The sequence below is a fragment of the Hydra vulgaris genome, chromosome 02, assembly GCF_038396675.1.
Source record: "Hydra vulgaris chromosome 02, alternate assembly HydraT2T_AEP".
Lineage (NCBI taxonomy): Eukaryota > Metazoa > Cnidaria > Hydrozoa > Anthoathecata > Hydridae > Hydra > Hydra vulgaris.
In genome coordinates, this window is record NC_088921.1 from 10161892 (window position 1) to 10184701 (window position 22810).

The 22810-nt window shown below is 27.4% G+C and overlaps 1 protein-coding gene across 1 annotated transcript in view; it reads right to left on the reverse strand.

The window, feature by feature from the left end:
* Positions 1 to 18975, reverse strand: part of LOC136076723 (usherin-like) — a 765758-nt gene extending 746783 nt beyond the window's left edge. The window contains exon 1 of the mRNA XM_065790105.1: positions 18919 to 18975. The gene's annotated coding sequence lies outside the window, so the exon portion shown is untranslated. The remainder of the gene's footprint in view (positions 1 to 18918) is intronic.
* Positions 18976 to 22810: the final 3835 nt, after the last annotated feature.

Here is a 22810-nt window from a genome sequence, read left to right on the forward strand (position 1 = left end):
GTTACAAGCAATAACAATCTTCTATTATAGGCAATAACAACTTTCATTAAAAGTAGATTAAAACTTTATTAACAAACTGACTTCAAAAATGCTACGCTATTTTTTTAACAATATTTTGTAGTACCGCTAATGATCCCAATGGCCATAAGAATAAAATTACATAAAGTGTCTCAGTGAGCTCTAATTTAGATGGAAGAGATACGGTGATAAGGGATACTGACGAAAAAGAAAAAGTACCTTGGGGGTGAGAGGGAGAAACTAAGCACTGACTAGGATTAGAAACAAGACATAACTCAAGTAAAGAGGGTAAATGATTTGGATTATCTGGAAAGTGATTTGGAAAGTTGACTATTTGTGTTAGAGATTGAGCCAAACTCTAGAGCCAAGACATTTAGTTTGATGAGCATTAAAGTCACAAACAACAAGGATATTGTCTGAAGGATTAAGAGAAATGGCTTTGTCAATTTGATCATAAATAATCAAAAAGAGTGCAGTCTTGAGATGGAGGAGAGCAATAAAAAACAAAAGAAAATAATGTGCAAGAGTAAAGTCTTGAGATGGAAGAGAGTGATAGAAAACAAAAAATTAAAAGGTGGTGGAATGAATTGAACAAGAAGAGAAAGTTAAAGGAATGGAGTAGTGCTAAACGAAAGTGTAAAAGAATAGTCTTTGGATTCTAACCTAGTTTCGCAACAAATTTTTATGTATGTAAATGCTCAGGCTAAACATGTGACTATTGAAATCTTTGTGATTTAAAGGAAAATAACCATCAACACTATGATCACAAGATGAGACAGTGGAACTCAAATTAGTCTCACAAAGAGCAAGTAGGTCTGGTAAACTTTGAAAGTGAAAGAGAAATAAACTTGGTGATGGTTTATGATTATATGATAAACAGATTTTAAAATGTTAACGTTAATTTTATCAAATCCAGCACTTTTGTTATTTTTAAGATTATAAAAGGCGGTTCGCAATTCAATTAATTTAAGATTAGGTTCATCCATAACTTTATCGTAATTTTTTAAATAAAACTCAAATGAAGTTGAATTCAGAGGAATTTTTGATGCCAAATTTGGACCAGCATTAATAAAAAAACTGTTCATTTTTTTAGCAATAATTGATTTATCATAAATAATAAATGGATGGATGTTTTTTGTGCTTTTTAGTTTTGTGGTGCTTTAGTTATTTTTATATTTGTTAAAGAAAGCAAAATAAAATTCTACCAAAAGGTCAACAGAAGCTGTCAAGGCGCAGAGGTTAGAGTTCTGTCTGAAAACCAAGTTGTCGGAGGTTTTTCTTGCAAGTAATTAAGTGGGAGACCATAAAAATAATTAAAGGGGAAACAAAAACATTTGGATCAAAAATTACGCAAAGCTTTAGAAATACCAAAGAACAAATGTTCTCCTTTGAATGGTGGAATCAACCTATATAAGGAGCAGCTTGTTAAAATTTAATTTTAGACTCCCTTTTTCACATATTTATGTATACTAAAAATAAGCCACTCAATTGCTGATGTCAGTTAATTTTAAACTGTTATAAACATATAGTTTTCTTTATTATTTTTTATTTGCCACTGATTTATCAATAATAATATGTGACTTTTGTTCTCATATAATTTTAAAAAATTAGTGAATTCTTATTTGACAGCATAAAAACATCAGAAAAAAATTTAATGAGCTATAAACGTAATAAATAGGTTTAGTAACCATACAAGAAAGTCACTAATAAATCAAGGTAAAGTTTACTTTTTTGCATATATATATATATATATATATATATATATATATATATATATATATATATATTCAAAAAAAGAAAGTTTTACGTTGATTTATAAGTGACTTTTATGTTTGATTACTAAACCTATTTATTAATTATATTGCTCATTAAATTATAATAATTCAGTTATTTTTTAAAAACAAATTAAAAAAAAAAATCAGATGAATAATTATTGCCTCGCACCCCTTCTGGTTGGTGTAGATGTATTTTTAATACATTGTTTCCAGTTTACGATGTTGAACGCTCGATCTTCTTGACTTAATGCATGGATTGCTTGTGTCTCTGTTTTTATGACTAGGAAACTCATTCTATTATCTCCTAATGAAGGTACAGCTTTAAAACTCAGTTTTATGTTTCTGAGGCCGGCCGGTAGTCAGGTTTCCCGATCACAGTTGGAGCTCTCAGAGAGGCTGAGATCATCAACAGCTGAAGTACTAACAGTACCATGTTACGCATGGATGGTGTCCCTGTTTGCACTTTTGGTGTGCATTGTTGAGGCTACATTTGGAGCCTTTTGTTACAATTTAGGGTTTATTAGTAGTAATGAGGCAATTGCTTGGGCTATTAAATAATGTACTTAGTACTATCTACGTTTTGAGTCAAGTTCTTTAAAAATTTAAAATAACTTAAGTACCAAAAACTATATAGCATAAAAAACCATTGTCATCACCAAGTTCCCTTAACCTATCATTTACTAATATTCTCGGTCTTCTGTAACTTTTCTTTTATTGAGTCTTTTGTAATGTAATGTAATGTTTGTAATGTAACTTTTCTTTTGTTGAGTCTTATCTCTTGCAAAGTTCACCAGACCTATTAACTTTTTGTGAGAATAGTTCAAGTTCAGCTGTCTCATCATATGATCTTGGTGTTGATGGTTATTTTCCTTTAATTTGTAAGACTCCAATATTCACATGCTTGGCCTGGGCATTTACATTTGTAAGAATTCACCCATTTGTGGAGAAACTAGATTTGAACCCATAGACTATTCTTTTATGTGCTTCATTTTGCACCACTTCACTCTATAGCATTTCACTTTGTTCTATATCGCTCTCCTTAATCTCAAGACTGCACTCTTTTTGATGTTATTTCTGATAATTTTAACCAAACCCTCTCTCTTTATCTATCAGCTAACATAGTTGTTGTCAGTGACTTTAATGCTCACCACACTGAATGGCTTGGCACTAGTGATATAATTTGATATAAAGTGATATAGTGATATAATTTGATATAAAGCCCTCATACTCTTTAGGTGGATTTAGCATCCACCAAAGCCAGATAGTGAAGTTAATAAAAAAATAAAAGTTGAAGATTATATGGAAGTTGTAATTAAAATTGCAGATGATTCCAATGTGAACCAAAGATAATAAATTTCAAAAAAATGAACTGTTGTATTAACAAATGATCATTATTGTTTAAAATTTCAAATAAATTTTTGATTAGAGTTGCAAAAAAAACTCTTATTTTTCTTGCGTTTATTTGGGTAAAAGAAATGTGTTCAAAACATTAGTTTTTGGACATTCCAGGCAGTTGTTGATTGGTGACCCTCATTTTTTTGATATTTTGATAGGTCAAAACTGCAATTTTGGACATTCCAGGCGGTTGTTGACCTGTGACCCCCCTGTTATTTTGTGTGCTGTACTATAAGTTTTTTGGTGGCTTATTGGTAGCCAATCAATGGTAGCTATTCAGCATCTTGAAGGATTTTTTTAGTGTTTTTTTGTGTGTTTTTTTGACTTTTTAAACAATTTTTTTATTTTTCTTGGTAAATAACATGGAAGAGTTTTTGTTTTATTCTGTCTATTTATAGTATATGATCGTTATAATCACAAATACAATGTATTAACACCAATTTAAAGTTAATGTTTTAATAAAAAATTTATAAAATTTTAAATTAATTGATGATTTGATACATATTTTATGTAGCTACACTATGAAAACCTTTATTAAAGTGTATAAACCTTTATAACACTATGTAAACCTTTATTAAAGTGTCAATTCAATATTTAAAGTTTGTTATTTAAAGCTAAATTTCTGTGTTCTTGATTTTAACTTTTAAGAAATAATATCTTGAGTTTTTTTTTTCAGATCATCTTAATATTTTACCAAAATATTTGAAGGGTCAAAAAGATTGATTTGAGCTAAAGATTAAAAATAAATCAGTGCAAACTTGTTTCTTTTATGCTTTTATCGAATTCTTGATTTTATGAAATATTACTCACAGGAAAAATCATTCCACACCAAAAACTTTCTTCTAAAGAAATTTCTCTCTAAAACTCATTTCATGATTATTTTTTTACAATTGCAGGAAATCTTTACATAACAAAACTGTTACCTTCACCTTGAAAACCAAAATCCCAACTCCTTCTATATAATCCTTAGAAAAAGCACTGGGCTAAATAGTATTTTATTACAAATATTTATACTTGCATAGAAAGAACTAAACTATCTTTTGAGCATTTTAATTAAACAAATCATTTTGAATTCAGAGACTATCCTGACAAAATTTCCTTTTAAAATTGCTAGTTGTCCCTATTATCACAAATGGCTCCCAACTAGATCATTGTAAGCTTTTTAAATCAATCTAATAGTCTTTCTATTTAATCTAATAGCCTTCAATTTGGTTTTCATAAAATGCATTGTACAAATCAAGCACTCATAATCATAACTGTGAAAAATATGTGAAGCTCTTGATTAAAAGGAGTATTTTTTGATTTGCATAAAGTGTTTGATACTGTTGACCATAAAATTCTGCTGTCTAAACTGAATTATTAGGATGTCAGAAGAGTTGCACTTAAATGGTTTAAATTGTATCTCTACAAGTATTCTCAGTTCGGAAGCATTGGTTGAATCTTGGGTTCTCTCCTTTTCGTCATTTTTATGAATGATTTAAACATATTAACTTTCCAACAAAACTTCCCAAAACAAATCATTTTGCTGATCGTACCAATCTACTTATTGTAAGAAAAGAAAATTCAATAAGAATCCTAACCATGACCTTGCATGTTTGGTTCAATTTTTATCTCCATTTATTAGGTTTTTAATTTGAGATGTAGTTATCTCCAAAAACGGAGACAAAATACATCTCAAATTAAAAACCTAATAAATTTCAAAATAAACCTAAACAAATAATTCTTTTCCAGCCAAGCAGTTTTAATCCAGACTTATTGTATTATATATTTTATATAAGTTAGATGAATTCAACTACTTCTTAAACTGTGCTTTTGTATGAGACATCATTCATAATAACATGCCTATTGCTTTTAATAGCTATTTTAAAATCTTAGATTGGTATCTTGTTATAATCTAGCTGATTATCTAAATTATAAATGTTTTTAGATTTACAATAATTTCCAACCTATTCCATTTCTTATTTTGATTGTTTTTCAAAAAATTGTGACGAACCCAAATCACAAAGAAAGCTTTTAAAGAATTTGTGAGTATTATTTTGAAAACTTTTTAGAATATTTGGAGGTCATTACTATTTATCATTTTTAAAGTTTTCATTTAAGTAACTGAAAAATGAATAAACTGTTAATTATAATAATTATGGTAGAGAATTGAATAAGGAATCTTTTAGAAAAATAATAAAATTGTATAAGAAATAACAGAGTTAAAGGCAAATAAAAAAAAGTCTGGTTCTTTATGAGCCACTGACACAATAAAGAAAATTATCGATTTGCAACAAAAAATAGAACAAGCAACAAAACTAAACATGTAAAAATAAATGTATAAAAAAAAAAAGTTAAATATTTAATAAAAAAAAAGAATAACATAAAAATATAATTTTCATAAAAAATGTATTTTATTAAGGATTTTAAATTTTTTACATACAGATACCAAGTACAAAATCAATTTAAAAAGACATAAGAAAAAAAATTAACATAAAAAAAAAAGGTTTAATGAATATTATTTTTACAACACTGTAACACAAGAATTAGTAACATTTAAAATGTTTTATGCCACAAACTATTTTAGAATATAGTTTAATATTAAGTAATTTTAAATATATAAAACATAATAGTTACCTTTCTTAGCAGAAATTCTGGTAGAACTTTCAGGTGAACAAGAAGTTTCTAAACGATTCAATTTTATTTTCAACTTTTTAATTTCAAAAAAAATATTTTTTGAGCAAAGAAACATGATAAAAGTACAAATGCAAAAAACAAAGTACAAGTCTAGCAAATCTTCTAGTACTAGCAGTAACTAAATAATAATTAACAAAAACTAGAACTGAAATTTTCAAATAAAAAATTTTTCAATGAACTTACATACTTTTATAAAATTCATTTCTTTGTTTTAAAATATCCTTTTTATTATTGTAGTATTATACTTTAAATATTTCAACCAATAGTATAAAATAATAAAGACCCACAAGCCAAAAAAAACAACATCAATTTTAAAAAAGATAAGAAGCTTTTTTTGTATAAAGTTTGCCAAGAAACATTTTCATAAAAAGTACATATTTTAAATGCACTAGCTGCATTAGATTATAATAACTTATCTAAAAAATGATATTAGAAAACACATATATAAATATAAAATATTAATATAAAATATAAATATAATATATTAGAAAATATAAATATAAAATATATACAAATATAAAAGTTGTCCTCGATGGACAGCACTCTTATTTATATTCTGTAACTTCAGGGGTTCCTCAAGGCTCAATTCCTATACTCTATTAATTAATGGCCCTATACTCTTTTTAATTTACTTTAACGATCTTCCAGATGTTCTCATATCTAAGGTGGCATTGTTCGCTGATGATACTACCATTTATTTTTGTCATGATAAGAAGCCAACACTTTCAGATTGTTTGGAGGGGGCATTTGAGCTTGATAAGAATCTCACTTCTGCTACAGCATGGGGCTCAGTGGCTGGTGAACTTTAATTCAGATAAAACTCAATTTAGATCTTCCTATATTTATGAGCGGTAATGCACTTGATGAGTCATAACCGTTGCAAAATTAGCATGTGCTAAAGTTGCATCTCTTTATCAAGCTCAACACTTTTTTACTCCGGATTCTATTCTCTACCCTATAAATCTCAAATCTGGCCTTGTATGAAATACTGTTGACATATCTGAGGCAGATCTTCTGATGATGCCCTTTCTCTTTTAAACAAGGTGCAAAAACGGATTGTAAACATAACTATGTTTACATATGTTTACAATTTAGAGCTATGTTTACAAGTTAGAGCTGCTCTTGCAGCCAACCTCCAACCATTATCACATTATCATAATGTTGATTCTCTTTCTCTTTTCTACAAATTCTATAATGGGCACTGCTCTAAAGAGCTAGTGTCTCTTGTGCCATCTTCTAAAATTCATTCTCGTGTTTTTTTCTTCATTCAATTAAGTCTCATCCTAATTCTGTGACTGTTCCTAAATGCTCTAACAACTCTTATTTGTCTGCTTTTTTTCCTTGAACATCTGTTCTTTGGAGACTTTAGATATAAGTCCTTGCTAATAATAGAGAGAAGATCGGATAATAGTTGCAAGGGTCAGAATGTTATCCAGAATTTTGAAAAATTGGAACTATAGACGTCATTTTCCAACAGGTAGGAAAACAAGATTCAGTTGAGCACTTATTAAATAGTTTACAGAAAATTGAAGAGAGTTATGGAAAAATTTTTTTGTAAGACGATGACTGGAATGTTGTCTGGACCACAAGCCGAAGAAGAGTTTAACTGAGATACGACTTTAGCAAAAGAAGCTGGAGTGATTTGAATGTCCAACAATTGGTTAACCTGTTTAACTGGAATGACAGGAAGAATTTTATTAAAACTGAAAAAAGTTTTTTTTAAATAGTTCTCTCTGATCCTTAAGAGAGGTAATAAGACCAGTCCCATAAATTAGAGATGAAATGTTACATTTACCTTTGCTAATGACATTCTAGTAGATTTTTAAATAGTCTCTAGAATCTAATTACTGAGGTAAGATAAAAGATTTAGTAAACTGGGAATAATGGGAATAAACATTTATGATTATAAAAAAGTGAAAAAATTATTCAAAAGTTAAAAGAGTTAAAAGTTAAAGAGAACCAAATAAAATTAAAAATTTTATGATACACTCTTACATATAATAAATATATAAAAAAGGCGTTGATGATCTTATTATATATTCTGAATCTTTTATCTTTTTATGTAAACAATGTAAACTTTTTTTCAAGTTTATCTAAGCCATTTATCACTTTGATGTTTTTGTTTTCCTATCGAAATGACATTTGGCATATTTTTAAATTCTTAATTAATAAATAATATTGGTCAACAACATGGTATATTAGAGATATTTGCAGAATTCTTTAATTTATAGTTAGAAAGTATTGATATTATGTAAATTTAGTGCAAATTGATACACTTTGATGATTTGCATATGAATATAAAACTAATTTTGTATTTTGCATTTGGATTTTGATAACTAACTGATTAAAATATCGGCAACTCCATACTGATTCAAACCTCTTAAAAAAAACAAAGATAACCTGTATGGATAAAAAAGACTATAAATATAAACTATAAATAGTTGACAATATGTGTAAATGTGGATACTGTAAAACTATGGCACTTGAAAAAAAAATGCTTTTGTTGCGTTAAAATAAATGAAATAAATATTTTAGATCAACAAATATTCCTAAATAAGCAAAATTCTGAAAAATATAAACTAATGGACGCAATATTAAAAAAAAAAATAACAAACATTAACTTTTTCTACATTATGTCTCCACAAAGTAAAAAAAGTTTTTTATTTTAAAGTTTTTTAAACAAAAGTTTTTTATTTTAAAGATTAGAAATGCATAACAGAGCATAGATGTTTTTTGACTTGTTGCATTGAATGTATTGTTTTTATTTTGTATTTCAAATTATTTACATTAAATGTAAATAATTTGAAATACAAAGTTTAAAAAATTTTGCATTATCCTTGTAAGACTTTTGTACTTTAAAATAACTGTAAGACTTTAGTTCATTTTTTTTCCTATTATAAAGAGATGTCTTAATATATTTACTTTGCAGGCCCGTAGGAACAAAAATTATATTGGAGGAGGGAGGGGGATGTGGGGGCAGAGCTACCATGAAGTAGTTTTAAGGACCTGTTTTTTTTTTTTTTAAAAGTCAGTTTTTCAGCAAATTTTTTCAAAATTATCTATTTGAAAAATAATAGGGGCAAATGCCCTTGCTGCCACTCAGGTTGCTACGGGCCTGCTTTGTATTGTATATTTACACAGCTATGCACAAAAGTTTAATTGAGATGGTAATTTTAATCGAACTTTTCACAGTATTTTTAACTAAAAAACATCAGGAAAATGTTTAATTAATTTTTTTTATTTTTAAAAAAACAACCCATAAGCTATCCAATTAACATTAATAGTAGTATATATTTCCTGCAAGGAGATAACTCCTGGAACAGAGCATGAATACAAGCCCTGCTATACGCAGTATAAGCAGGTAATTACATTAATCATTTTAAATAAGTTAGTGGTTTTTATCTAAAAACCTATTGTAATGAGCTTTAAAACTTGCTTAAACTTTTGTGCATAGCTGTATATAGGTTCTGACAATGAGATCAAACTTTTTATATATAACATTGTTGATATGATTTATATTTATAACACGATTATTTGTAATTTATTCTTATTTATGTCTTTATTTACAAAAGTTGTAAACTTGTTAATAATTCTGATATGGTTTTTATGATCTTTTTTTAGAAACCTTGTTTGTTTGTTTTTGCAAATGAAAACATTAAGTTATAGTAAGATTTTTAGAGATCCTAAATCAACTACGAATGTAAATGCCCAATTAAAAATTTTAGAAACAGTTAATTGTTTAAAATTTTCGACACTATCTATTCAAATTTAAAATAAAAAACTGTACAAGGAAGATTACATACATTTTGGATTTTCTTTTTTTTGATACTAATTTTTCCAATAAGAATTTCCAAAAAAGTGTTTAAGAAAATGTTAAGCAATACTATGAAGATAATTTATTATTTCAAGCAATTCTGCAAAGCCATAACCTTATAAAAAGTGATTTACAAGAAACCACTTTGACACATTTATTCCTATATAAGTTGATGCAAAAAATAAATGTTTTAGCATTTCATAGCCGAAACAAAATTTTGATATTTTTTTATTTTTGATGATTACTAATTTTGATATTTTTTTATTTTTGATGATTACTAATTACTGTGGAGTGATAAGTGGAGTGGGCTTTTCCAAATAAAATAAATTGATGGCTATTGAAGATTAACAATCCCACAAAAAGATTTTAATAATTTTTCCTTAATTGTCCAGTAATGTCAATTTATTAAAAATACTTGACGATTTTTTGATCGATAACTTTTCAATAGAAAAGTAAAGAGAAAAAATTTTATGTTAATTAATATTTAATGCAAATACTCTATTTTCTATTCATTTTTATCTAACCAATAAAAAACATACTTCAGTATGAAATTATTTAACTGTACATATAAATATGTATTTGTTATTTTAGTTTTTGAAAGACTAACCATACCATAAATACTTTTAAGATCTCTAAATATCAAATATTTAGAGATCTCAAAAGTGGATTATTTGACAAAAAAATATTTAAACTAACATGATAATCAATGTAATCATCATGATCATTGCAATCATCATCATTTCCAACATGTTTTTCAACATATTTATGATAATTCTTACCATTATTATTTTCATTGTTTGTTTTCTTTATTTACCACTATTTAATTAAAAATTACCTGTATTCGAATCATCTGCTGGTAATACTGAAGGCATTGTGGATAACCCGCCTGGTTAAATAAACACAAATAAATTTTTGATTAGTATAACACTATTCAAAAACCCAAAGTATAAAAATAATATTAAATTAATTTATGAAAAAATTAACATCATAATCATTATTATCGTCATCAACAACTATAATATTTAATTTTTTTTTTTGAAGATTAGTTTGTTTTGTCTTTTATATTTATTCTAAAATTTATGATTAAACTTTAACGAATAGTATTTCTGTAATCATTATCGTCATCATCATCATCATCATCATCATCATCATCATCATCATCATCATCATCATCATCATCATCATCATCATCATCATCATCATCATCATCATCATCATCATCATCATCATCGTCATCGTCATCAACTTCATCATCATTATCATTATCATCATCATCATCATCATCATCATCAAAATTTTCTGTAAGCAGAGAATTTGATGAGAAAGTTAAATTAATCCCAAAAAATACCTCCACATCATCAACATGTTATTATAGTACATATTATATATTTACCACTGTTTAATGAAGAATTTCTTTCGCTAGTGTTACTTGGTAAAGTTAAAGACTCATTTAAAAACATTATAAAATATACAGAAATAGTTTTCAACTTAATAGTCATTTTACAAAAATCAAAAATGTATAAAAAAATAAAACAACATCATCAACATAATCAAATTATTCTGAAAGCAGAAAATTTGATGAGGAAGTTAAAATAATAACAAAAAAATAAACATTTAATGAGAGTGACAAACAACAATTTGGAAAATTTAACTAATACAAATAACAATAAAAAAATGTGTACTTGCAAGATCCTCCACTTCCTTTAATAAATTGTATTTTGGAATTTTTGAAATGGCATGTTTTAATTTTTCAAACGTGGGATTTTCATCAATATTGAACCACTTTTCTATCATTTTATATGCTTTTTCCTCTGCTTTTTGAAAACTTATTTGATCATTTTTAATTGCATTTATATTACGCGGTTCGACATTTAAGTAAACACCAATCTTAAACCAATCTTCAGCAAGTAGTTCAGACAACTTAATTTGAAATTCTGGATTATGTAAGACTTTATTCCATTTATGCTAAAAAACAAAGCAAAATTCGAAATTTATTCAAATAATATTCATCATATTATTTAAAAAAAATGTAAAATGCTATAAGTTTAGGAGATTTATTAAAAACAATTTACAAACTAACCAAGTTTAATAGTCATAAAAAAAAATCAGGCTTTGTGATATGTAAAAAGATCGTGGAGCCCAAGTCTAATAGTTTGTTTGACTTTTACCTACTTTTCATATAGAATAATAACTTATTTTAAATATACCTCTAGCAAACATTTTTGCAGTGGATTTGCAGTGGATCTATATATGCATTTGAACTTTGCGCAATGGTTACTTTTGCGACATTTATTACTAGTTACAATGGTTACTTTTGGGACAATTAGTGGCATCTATTTTAAGTTGCCAGTTAATAATTTTCCAAAATGTGATACACTGGCTAGTCATCATGTCGCCACTTTTGGTGGCTGCCACAAATAGTCCACTGAATAACCAATTGGTCAAACCACAATTAGTCGTTTAAAATCCCCATTGAGAGGCAATTAAAGTAGTGTTTAATCCATTAAAGTAGTGTTTGCCCTGCTGAAAAAATGTTTAGCAATAACTAAATTAATAATAACTAACCCTAACCCTAACGAATCATTCTTACCTTCTTTTAGCCCCTGACTGATTATAACAGTATATATATATATATATATATATATATATATATATATATATATATATATATATATATATATATATATATATATATATATATATATATATATATATATATATATATTCAAAAAATATTAAAAAGGTTTTAATCACATTTACGATGTTATGATGTTATTTGTATATTGACATGTTTTATATGATTATATGGAAAAACTGTAATATTGCCTAATCAACGAAATAAGATTTAAGAATAGATAAAAAATAATAATGTATTCTTCATGCACATTTTTGATATTTACAAGAATTTAAAAATAAAACTTGCTTATTGAAAATAACTATTTTAACTAATCGACATCATTGAATACGCAAACTCGTTTTTTAGTTGAAATTGCATTTGAGGAAGCAGAGCCAGGTAATTATATAAATAAACCCAATTATACCAAACAATAGGTGAAGTTTGTGTACCAGGGACTGTGTTTTTTCAATGCCCAAATTTAAATCCTTAGACTTGTTTAAAAATGATGAAGCTGCTATGATAACATCTCATTACTAGTTATATTAATTAGTTGTTATTATATTTTTTTTAGTTAGCTGTATTAATATCCATATATTGACTTAAATTATAAAAGTTGGTTATTTAGTTGGGTATTAAAATTATTGGTACTAAGTACAGCAAGCTTACTTTTATTTGCACTCGCTGTTGTACCTTGGGTCACTCTCTGAAAATTTAATTAAACTTCATAATAAATTGACAACTATAATAGACACTTGATTAAAACTAGATTAAAAGCTTATTTATTCTTAGATTATTTTCATCAATTTTATCTGTGTTACTTGATTGCAACACTTAAATAAGAAACAAAACTGACTATTACTTCTAAGCAAAATGGATAAACAAGTCTACACATAAAATGATAGTACCAAAACGACCGCAACAAAAAATTCCAATACCAATCAAATTATAATAATCTACCTTGTTATCAAACAAATTCATAATGGTAGTTATGCATAAAAATGCTTATATTAATAAGTTAATGATTTATTAGGATATAGTCACTCATCTGATTAAAGGAGTAACAGCAATTTACCACAAACTTATTTCTAAGTAAAGTAAAGGAGAGTAACAAGATCTAAAGGGCATTAAGATCAATTTAAACTTTTCAAAAACTTTATTTTAAAGAAAGAAAAATTATTTTTATTTTATACCTCTAACTTATTTCTAAGTGAGTTATAGTTAAGAATCAAAACTATATACTTTTTAAGTACATAGTCTTTATACAAAGTAAAAATAAAAGTGTGGATATCATGTCATATTTGAAATTCTATCAATTGTCAAATCAAACTTTAGTTATTAATATTTTTTAGGGTATAAAAGTAGAGTTATAAGCTCTGATATCAAATCAAATTTTTTTCTTTAATTGTTACAATGATATATCAACAAGTTTATAAATTTAAATATTTAAACTGTTTTCATAAAACTTACAACTATCCAAAAATCACAATGCTTCAATATTAAAAGCAAGCATACCTGTTAACTGTAATAAAATATCACATCCGCCTAAAATATCACATCCCCCATAGAAAAACCGAAAACGAGAATGCGTTTACAAGTTATTGCACTTTGAAGTGTATCTAGTACGTCCGAAATATTTATGTACAAAAACATGGTTTATTTAACGGATTGTAAATAATATACTATAAATGAAGTCAGCATTAAATGGTAATATATTTAAACTCATACTTATGAAATTTTGATCTTAATATATTGCGTGACAATGATTATATAGATTACACATGAGGGATGTGATATTTTAGATACCAAATACTAATACTTTGCAGTATTTAATATATTACATAGTTAGCCATTCCAGACGATTTTTATATAATTCAAATAAGCATATACAATTTACATCATTGTATAGAGCTTGACTTGAATTAAAAAATAAGGGGTCATTCAGCCTTTGAAGTTAAGCGAATCCAAAGTTATTGAATTTTTTGTAGTGAAAAAATTGATGATTTTTTGATGAAAGGTATAGGGCTTAAGTATGGAAAATTTGCAATGATATGGCACCGAAAAAGAGAGTATTTTTCGATCATATTGACTTTTGAATAACTTTTGAACCGTCTATTTTACAGACTGTGGGTTTTAACTTATTTACTTAGTTTTGGTGTCATATTGACTTTAGAATAACTTTTGAACCATTATTACATCTGACTTTAAATTTTCCATAGTGATCCAACAAATATAAGAAAATAAAATACCCCAAAATTTTTTTGTTTATCAGACGAGATTTACCAGAATCATCTATTTTGCGGACTGAGGGTTTTCACTTATTTACTTAGTTTTTGAAAATAAAATTTGGGGCTATATTATAATTACACCATACAAGTATGCATAAAGGAATCATGGAATCCAAATAGTACATCATTTTGAAATTATTGTATAATTTACAGAACGGTCAGTAAATTACTACAAAAAGGCTGCACATAACAATTTGGCATATCGACTTTGAATATATTTGATACTTTTGAACCGTTATTAAATTTGACTCGAAATTTTTCATAATGATCCATTTTTTTTTAATCTGACGAGATTAACCAGAATCATCACCAGAATCAATTTTACAGACTGATGGTTTTCACTTATTTACTTAGTTTCGGAAAATAAAATTTGGGGTTAATTATAATTACACCATACCGATATGCATAAAGGAATCATGGAATCTAAATAGTACATCATTTTGAAATTATTGTATAATTTACAGAACGGTCAGTAAATTACAGTAAATGGGACTACAAATTTTTTATAATGATCCAATTTTTTTTTTAATCTGACGAGATTATCGTGAATTATCTATTTTACAGACTGATGGTTTTCACTTATTAACTTAGTTTTGGAAAATAAAATTTGGGGTTATATTTTAAAAACACCATACAAATATGCATAAACAAATCATGGAATCCAAATAGTACGTATTTTGAAATTATTAAATAATTTACAGACCGGTCAGTAAATTACTGTGTAAAGGTATTGAAATCTGTTGGAATTTTACAGAATGACCTATTTACAAGACAGAAGATTCTTCAATAAAGTTAAAATTTAATTTTCAATGAAAATAACATACAGCTAATGAACTTTCCAAAGTACTTTAACTTTTTGGAGTACTTACAACAGCAATAGGCAGGTATAACAGCAGATACTCTACCTAAAAATGTAAAAAAATTATTATTAGAAACAAAGATAAAACATCATATGCTTAAAATATTTTTTTAATTAGTTTACAAAAATTTTATAAAGAATTAAATTTTAAAAAGGTATATATATATATATCTTATATATGCAGGTTGTTAGTATAATAAGTATAAAATAAGAAACTTACTCTTTGAGATTGTTTATGTGAACTATTGACAACGCTTAAGATAAAAAATTAAAATAACATAAAAAAAATTATTTTATTCAAAAACTTATTTCTTGGCTTTTAGTGAATGATTAGAAGTAGCAAGTTTCAGTTACGAAACAATCTAATAATCATTTTTAACAATAGACACCAGCGAGAAGGTAAGCCAAGTTGTCTATCTACACAAAACATCACAACGATAACATCACAACCACAAAACACACTGTCCAACAGAAAACAAATAAACACATGACTGACAGGTACATAAACACAATGAAACATATAGCGACTTACGGCTTAATGCCTCAATACCAAACTTTTTGTAATTTTCCCATTTTCTCTTTTCTCCTAATTGCAACCAATTTTCTGGAAATTTTAGCTGTAGTACTTTTTTTCTAAATTTTATTTGTCTTTGCGACTTCTTTACTATTTCATTTTCTGTACCTAAAATTTTTTCTAAATCCTCCTTACACAAAATTAAACCTCCATCCTTTCCGATTTCTGTTGTCAAAAACTCTTTCTCTTCGCTTTCCTTTTGTTCCTTTATTTCTTTTTCTAAGCTGCGCTTGTCTATCTCATCAATTTTGTACTGCAATATATTTGCTTTTTTCTCTCTATACTTTCTGATATACCCTTTTCTATTTCGCCTTGCTTGTAAAACTAGCCTTTCAATGTCTTCCTGTGATTTTCTATCTAACCAAACAGCTGTTTTTTTGTTGTTAAACATGATGACACCAGCTGCAGCTACTGTTGTCATGTTAGGTTTCATTTTTAACCTGCGGTCATAGGAAGCAAAATCACATTCAGACACAACATCAGTACGCCGACAGTTTTGAGATTCCTCAAGCACATCATCACCAGGATCGTGATATTTTCCTCCAGGCAACTGGTCTCTTAACTGACTCTGAATCATAACAGAACATGTGCAACATATAACTTCAAGACATTCTTGTGTTAAGGCATCCAAAAGTGGGTCATAACAATTGGAAAATAAATGATAAAACACTTCATCCTTGGTGAGATATTTGACATCGAAAAATGTAGAACCACCTAACATTTTAGATGCTTCAGAAGAACAACTAACAAAATAATTGCACATTTGTGATCAAGCGGTATTCAAAGAAAATATATGACCCTCCTCTTCAATAATACAAAAAAAGAAGGCCTAATATTAGTTTATTAATTATTGCCTAATTGACTCATAAAGGAAATTTGAACCATCAAGATTAAAAACAAATTTTTTAAGGTAATGTTTATGAAAATACGCTGCTCCACCAAGTACAAATATAATGTTAAAGCGATGATGCAGAAATGAAACCATAAAATTTTTGGAAAACCTTTTACTCAAAAATGCCTTCCATTCATCAGCTTTTCCATTCCGCTGATCACCATGTCTATAGGTTGTAAGTTTTGAAAGTTCATACAGAATATCAAAAGTGCGAGAGTTTTGCGCATTTTTAAAACCACCATGAATAATACCTTCCTGCTCAACCACTTTTTCCCATTCTATGATTGCTTTTTCTGGGTATATTCCAAGATTGTGGATAACGTGTAAGCCACAAAAAACATGATACATTTGAGAAATTTTTCATTTTTCATTTAAAGGAAGCAGATCATAATTTTGAACAACAAAAGGCAAAATTACTTTTCTTCAATGTTGAAATTGGCTAAAAAAACTTGAATTAACTATAGTGCCATCTGTCATCAAAGATTTGAATGAAAAATAAGTTTCCTAAAATCATCCTCGTAGTTTTCTTTTTCAGGAGAATATATCCGAGACATATCAGTGAGTAAATTTTGTAGCTCTCCAAAATAAGATTGTGCCTCTCCCAAGAACATATCTTCTATCCCAAACGTGTAGCTACCAGATGACGTTGTGACTTGAAAACTACCAACCTCCCTAAAATTATACTTTGTGCCATCTGTATGAAGAACATTGTTTGTACTATTCAACATAGCCTCTCTCACTTGAGTTTTTGATAAAAGGTTCATTTCACTAAAAAATTCAGCAGCCAAAGATTTTTTTGGAAGTGCACCACATGAAATTACAGCCATTTTTTGTAGTACAGTTCAGATAACAGATTCAACATTATTTCATCAGCGAATTTCATCATTATATTTACTTTTTCATAGTGAATTTCATCATTATATTTACCTACTTCAAAAACTTCAATTACATTTTTTTCAAAAATGTTAACTCTTTCCTTAAGCTCTTCTGTAAGATTTTCAAAGTAATTTAAACTCTCCTTTAAGATTGAATCATTCATTTCATCAGATGTTTTCAAAACAGCGTTTTCAATTTATTTCTTTAAATACCATGCCTTTTGTCGATATGATTGTGAGCGCTTTCTAGCCATATCAATTTCTTTTTTCAATCTTAAATTTATTTGCAACAATTGGTTAATCCTACAATCCTTTCTAGCGTCTCTTTTGTTGACATTTCTGACATTATATCTTAACAAGATTGCTTGATATTTTCTTTTATATTTGCTACATTTTCTATTTATTTGTCTATTTTTCAATTTAAGATAATCAATTCTTCGTTTATATTTCTTTATTTTATAGGTAAAATCACAATTAGCAGAATTATTAACTAAATTACCCCAATAGAAGTTGAGGTAATACAACTTTGAAAAGCAGAAACATCTTCTGTAATAAATTCACAAGAGTTGCTAGAAGTATTGATAGAACAATTATCAGAAGGTAGCAAACTATTAAGTCCAGGAACTTTAAGACAAAAAGAAAGAACGGAGTTTAAATAAGAATTTCTTAAAGTAAAATATTTGGCACGATTCAGTTTTGCAACAGTCTTTTGATTTTTTAAGACACTTAGCAAGCATTACTCTAGTGATAGGGTATTTACAGTAGGTTGTGAAAAATACAGAGAGATTTTGCCATCTCAAATTATGTTTATCTTTTTCTTTGCAAATGTCTAAATAATGGCTATTTGTTAAGACAAAATTTGGATATTTGAGGGAAACAATGCCATCTTCAATATTTGAAAAATCCATAATATTCTTGTAGCTATTAAATGGGTCTTCCGGCAATACTCTGGAAGCTACAATTAAAAATAAAACTAATTAAAAGTAGGTAAAAATAAAGAAAAAAAAAGTAAAATTTAAATTAGAGTAAAATAAGATCAATCAAATTTGGTTTCAATAAATAAAATTTTTAAAATGCAAAATGTGTGTGCTACATTGTCTTTATTTAAAAAATTAACTAGTATGAAAGTAGGACTCACTATTGTGGCTTATAGATGGAACCACTATTTTGATTTGACTATTGTTAACATGTAAACCTAAAACAAAAGAATACTCAAACATAGATTATCAGAAATCATATTACTTTCAGCAAGTAAATTAAAAATTCGAAAATAAACTTTACAAAAAAAAACTGGCCTATCCACCTAAGTTATTTGGTTTTGGAAATTGGGGTATGGTGCACTGTTGCAAACTGTTGGCACAGTCTTGTAACTTGTCTGAAATAAAATTGTAGTATGTCATGAACTAATTCATACATACATTGTATCAAAAAATGGAGAAGTATTCCTTATTAAGTAAAAATTGTATTAAAAATTCTTACATATTTCCATACTTGCAAACTTTCTTTGAAAATTTTTAAATTTTTTATTTTGAAAAAAACAGTTTAAGAAAGGCCAGTCAGTAATTACAATAGCTAGATTGTAGTCTTTGACCAAACTTTCTTTGATGAAAATCCAGCAAGAATTACTTTGAAATATTTAAATTTTTAATTTCTATTTTATCCAAATTTTAAAAATTTCGTTTTCTATTTCATTTTCAGAATAAGAATGTAAATCATTTACTAAATGTGAGTAACTGTTACTCACTTGTTATTCAAAAATTTTTAAAACAATGTCTTTATAAAAATTTTGATAAATAAAAAAACCTTTTTATAAGAATTTTTATTTATTTTGACAATATTTTTGTCAAAATATTGTTTGAAAAAAATTTTGAAATCAGACAAAAAGATGGATTAAACAAAAGCAAGATTTATATTATTTGAAGCAGTTATGTATAATGTTAATAAAATTAATTTTCCTATTTGGCTAGCTAATTTAGTATAAAGAAGACATCATCAAACTTCAAAACATTTAATTTGTTAAAACTAACGAAAAATACTTTCGTTTGTTTGGATTTTTGCGAAAAATCAAAACAAAAAACGTCATTAAGTAAGCGTAAATAAACCTTATAATATATACATTATTTGTAAATAAAAATCCTAAGTATCATATTCTTAGGAAAACATAAATAAATACTTGGTTTGAAAAGCGAAAAGGCTATACTTGCCTTTTAGAGAGGGAACATTTTTTAAAAAGGCTTTTTTTCCCCAATAAATCGACTCTAAAGTATTCAAATGCTGAGAACTAAGAATTTATGCATAAATTTAAAAAATGTTCCACTTTCCATTCGATTCATCATCCTTTTTTTACTATACATGGAAAGTCAATCAAATTGGACGTGTCTGCATACTTAGGAAATCTTACCTTCTAAATCTTATTTTGAAAAAACGTTCCCGCGGCAAGTATTTTTTTAAAAAGTGGCCTACAGATTTGAATAATATATAAGTGAAGCCATATAAAGCTTAGTACTTTCTATATATGGTTGGAAAGAGATTGAGTAACACTAACTGATGAAAAACCTTAAAGCGGTTGCTTAACCATACAAAAAGATATAAGAGAGCAAAGTTTATGAAACTTACGTGTTTTTTGTCAAACGTCAAATGTTTTTTGTTAAGCCGTGGAATCGCTAACGTAGTGGGATGAATTATTCTAGAAGCCTGGATAAGGGGGATGTGATATTTTACGAAGGAATTTCAGCTTCTTATTGTGATGAATATAGACTACACATGGTGGATGTGATATTTTTGATACCAAATACTAATACTTTGCAGTATTTTAAATGTTACATAGGGGGATGTAATATTCTAGAAGCCTGAATAAGGGGGGATGTTATATTTTACGTAGGAATTTCAGCATCTTATTTTGATATATATATAATGAGATTACACTTAAGGGATGTGATATTTTAGATACCAAATACTAATACTTTTCAGTATTTTAAATGTTACATAGTGGGATGTAATATTCTAAATGCCTCTATAAGGAGGATGTGATATTTTATTACATAACTTATCTTTTTCTTGATGTCAAATGGAAAAGATGAAATCTTAAAGGAGGAGTCTATTACACAATCACAATTATTACTGGACTTTAAAACAATACTGCACACCCATTTATTGAAAGCCTTCCCATGTTTCTTGTAAATTCCGGGTAAATACCAGAAAGTAATTCTGAGATTATTACTTTTTGGTTCTGGATATTGTAACCCAAATAAAATTTGTATACTCTTGCGAAAATACAAAAGATGTGTTACTTTTTGAAGAAAGTAGGCTAGAAAGAAGTTTTAAAATTTTGTTTAATACCTCCTTTCTTCAAAAAATTATATAAGTTTCGTATTATTGCAGCGAAATACGAATTTAGTTATAATTTAATTTGGCTTACGACATTAGTTATTTTATTTTAGCTTATTTTATTTTAGTCGTTTTAGTTGGGTTACAACAACTAGGGTTGACGATATTTTGTCTGACTTTTTTTTTGTGAACTTTGGGAAGTCAAATAATGAGTAAACTTCGATTTTTGAGTTTTAAAATCTACCGGAACAAAAATGTTCTTGCCACTTTACTTTGATGTAAGAAAGAAATATATTAGAGTATTACGTATTTCAGGGGGTTTTATAGGTTATTTTATAGCATTTTAGAAAAACATAAAATTAGTTCATATTAGGTTTTTGCAGTAACGTTATAATTAAATAAAAAAAATTTAGAGTAGGAAACTATATTCTTTTTATTGAGACACTTTATTTAATTTTTTTATTTTTAATATAAGCTGTTTAGTACCCTTACCATTAAAGATGTTAAAGAAGTATTTATTTGCATGATTTTTAATAAAGGTTTTTAAATAAAAGGTTTTCATAAAAGTTTTTAATTAAAAGTTTTTAATAAAAGTTTTTAATAAAAGTTTTCTTGTCTGACATTTACATATTGGGTTACGTTTTTAGCCTAAAACTTTACGGTAAAAACGGTAAAAACAAGTAAAACAACAATGTAAAAAAAAATAATCATAAAAAAAAAACGAGTTTTACTTTACAAAAAACAACAAAAATTTACTGAAACAATTTTTATTAAAACATTACTTTAGAATCTTTAGAATAATGAGAACTTGCTAAATCTGGCCAAAATTAATAGTTAAAGTCTCCATGATACTTGTGAATAAATGGAAGAAGTCGTTTTTCTAAACATTCATTTATATAGATTGATGAATTGATCGCTACAGCCTTGGAAGTGCGAAACAATGGCTCGGACATACCACGGTCAGATATGGCTATCCACATTAATAATTTTTTTGGAAATTTCTCTTTTCCTATAAAACGAACACTTTCTGGGCATGTCTTTTTGTTGTTTGTGTAGTATCCAGAATTTCCAGGCATGTTGTCCCCTGCAAAACAAAAGTATTTTTCGTCATCGATGACTAGAAGCGATTTTGTGTTGGTTAACTAGTTTCCTGCTTCTTTTCTTTGCCTTTATTTTTCACGTTTTCTATATTTAATATTAATTTTTTAACTGACGACCAATTGTCGATTGATTTACACCGAATTTATTACCTATATTTCTCTGACTGACCCCTTTTCGATTGTTGACAAGTCTCGTTAATTCGGCTTTCTTTTCTCTAGTCCAAGATGTCGGACGCCCAGGGTGCTTTCTATCAGAAAACGATTGAACAGTTTCAAGTCTTTTTAGGTTATCATATATTGTACTTCGAGCAAATCCTTCCTTTTCAAAATGATTTACGATTTTTTTTCTTTTATATTAGGTTTATTTACAAAAAACATTTTTAGTCGCTTTCGAAAAGATTCTCGTTCAGCTGCATTTAACCTCATTTTAAATAATTGTGTTTCAAATAATAAAGTTTATGTTTTATAGAACGTTTATGCCTACGCATAAAACCACAAAAACTAATTATTATGCACAAATAATGAAATTAGGATTTGTCCGATAACTTCCGCATCACCCGTTAGGGTGTTTCATTGGACGCCCAGGGTGACACCCTGGGCGTC